Genomic DNA, 2,500 nt, shown 5'->3' with positions numbered 1-2,500 from the left:
AATGGACCACGGTTGCCAAGGTTGCGCAAGTTTTGGGCATTTTTTGCCCGGATATGCCCAAGTATGCCCCGATAGGCCCGTTACGCCCCGGTATGAACGCGTATGCCCGGATAGACTCGGTATGCCTTGGGATACATGCGTATGCCCCGATAGGCTTGGTACGCCCCGATATGCGCACGTGTGCCCCAGTAGGGCTCGGTATGCCCCGGTATGTACGCGTGTGCCCCGATAGGCCCGGTATGCCCCGATATGCACACGTGTGCCCCAATAGGGGTCGGTATGCCCCGGTAGGTACGCGTGTGCCCCGTAATGCACGTTTCGCAGATCTCCCCGCATGTCCCGCCCCTATATGTAATACTTACTTACTTACTTACTTTCTTTCTTGCTTGCTTGCTTGCTTGCAATGGTTGGGAGTGCCCGGCATGCCCCGCTGCAGAGACCAAGGGCGCAATGACTTGGCACCGCGGATGCCGGGACTCCGGCACTTCCCGTGGCACTGATGGTTGGTTCCAAAGACAAAAGGCCGTGCAAGGCCACCGCACCGCGGATGATTTTGCTCGTGCTGGCGCCGTTGTGTGGCCAAAGAACATGCGCGAATGCTCGTGTCGGAAGGGTTGGTGTCCTGGCCCCGCGGGTGTCACGAATGCTCGGTTGCGAAGACCATGGGACCAGAGCCATGGCACGTCGGATGATGGCTCCAGCTGGCGCCCCGGCACTTTCTGTGGCATTGATGCTCGGTTTCAAAGACAAACGTGCGCAGTGCCAGGGGACCGCGGATGACTGCTCGTGCTGGCCCCGTTGGGCGGCATTGATGGTCGGTTGCAAAGAAAATGCGCGATTGCTCGTGTCGGGGCCCGGCAAGCCAAGGCCAAGCGAGCCATGGCACGTCGGATGATGGCTCCAGCTGGCGCCCCGGCACTTTCTGTGGCATTGATGCTCGGTTTCAAAGACAAACGTGCGCAGGGCCAGGGGACCGCGGATGACTGCTCGTGCTGGCCCCGTTGGGCGGCATTGATGGTCGGTTGCAAAGAAAATGCGCGATTGCTCGTGTCGGGGCCTGGCAAGCCAAGGCCAAGCGAGCCATGGCAACGCGGATGATGGCTCGCTAGTGCTGGCGCCGTGCACAGTGGCCTCGCACACTCGCCCTGCACGCTTCCCTTGCACGCAGCCTTGCACACTAGCCTCGCATGCGAGCCTTGCACCCTAGCCATGCAAACTAGCCTTGCACGGTAGCCATGCACACAAGCCGTGCACATTAGCCATGCGCACAAGCCCCGCACACTAGCCTTGCGCACAACCCTTGCACACAAGCCATGCACTCGAGCAATGCACACAAGCCTTGCACTCAAGCAATGCACACAAGCCCTGGACACTAGCCTTGCACACGGGCCTGGCACACAAGCCTTGGGCACTAGCCTTGCGCACTAGCGTTCCACATGAGCCTTGCACACTAGCCTTGGACACTAGCCTTGCACACAGGCCTTGCACACTAGGCATGCTTGGGCGAGCTGATCCCGCATCAAGTCGACGGGTCTAGGCATTCTTGGGCGCAGATCCCGCATCGTCTCGTCGCGTCTGGGCGCAAACACGTCGCGTCTCGTTGCGTCTTCAGAAGTCGTCGCTAACAGCACCTTTGGTTGCCACTGGTGGTTAGGCTGGTTGGTTGCGCAAACCCTATAGGAGGGTGGCATGCTGGTGGGCGTTTTTGCCCGGATAGGCACTAGAATGTGCAGATTTTGGGCGTTTTTGCCTGGATAGGCTAAGGAATGGGCATGCTTTGGGCGTTTTTGCCCGGATAGGCACCGGAATGCTTGGCCTTGGCTTGTCCTAGCAAGGCATTGCTGGGTTGGGCTCCCTTGGCCTTTTGGGCGCCTTGGACGATGTCTTGCGAAGACCATGGGCACAAGGCCATGGCATATGGTGAGGAAAGGACCACGGTTGCCAAGGTTAGGCACCGGAATGCTTGGCCTTGGCTTGCCAAAGCAGGGCATTGCTGGGTTGGGCTCCCTTGGCCTTCCGGGCGCCTTGGACACTGTCTTGGGAAGACCATGGGCACAAGGCCATGGCATATGGTGGGGAATGGACCACGGTTGCCAAGGCTAGGCATATAGAGAGGAATTGCATTTTTGCCCGGATAGGCACCGGAATGCTTGGCCTTGGCTTGCCATAGCAGGGCATTGCTGGGTTGGGCTCCCTTGGCCTTCCGGGGGCCTTGGACGCTGTCTTGGGAAGACCATGGGCACAAGGCCATGGCATATAGTGAGGAATGGACCACGGTTGGCAAGGCTAGGCATATAGAGAGGAATGGACCACGGTTGCCAAGGTTGCGCAAGTTTTGGGCATTTTTTGCCCGGATATGCCCAAGTATGCCCCGATAGGCCCGTTACGCCCCGGTATGAACGCGTATGCCCGGATAGACTCGGTATGCCTTGGGATACATGCGTATGCCCCGATAGGCTTGGTACGCCCCGATATGCGCACGTGTGCCCCAGTAGGGCTC

This window comes from Tasmannia lanceolata, unplaced genomic scaffold (assembly GCF_043159265.1).
Source record: "Tasmannia lanceolata isolate RefF3 unplaced genomic scaffold, GAP_Taslan_0.1 ptg000233l, whole genome shotgun sequence".
In the NCBI taxonomy this organism is placed as follows: Eukaryota; Viridiplantae; Streptophyta; class Magnoliopsida; order Canellales; family Winteraceae; genus Tasmannia; species Tasmannia lanceolata.
This window is presented reverse-complemented; position numbering follows the sequence as displayed.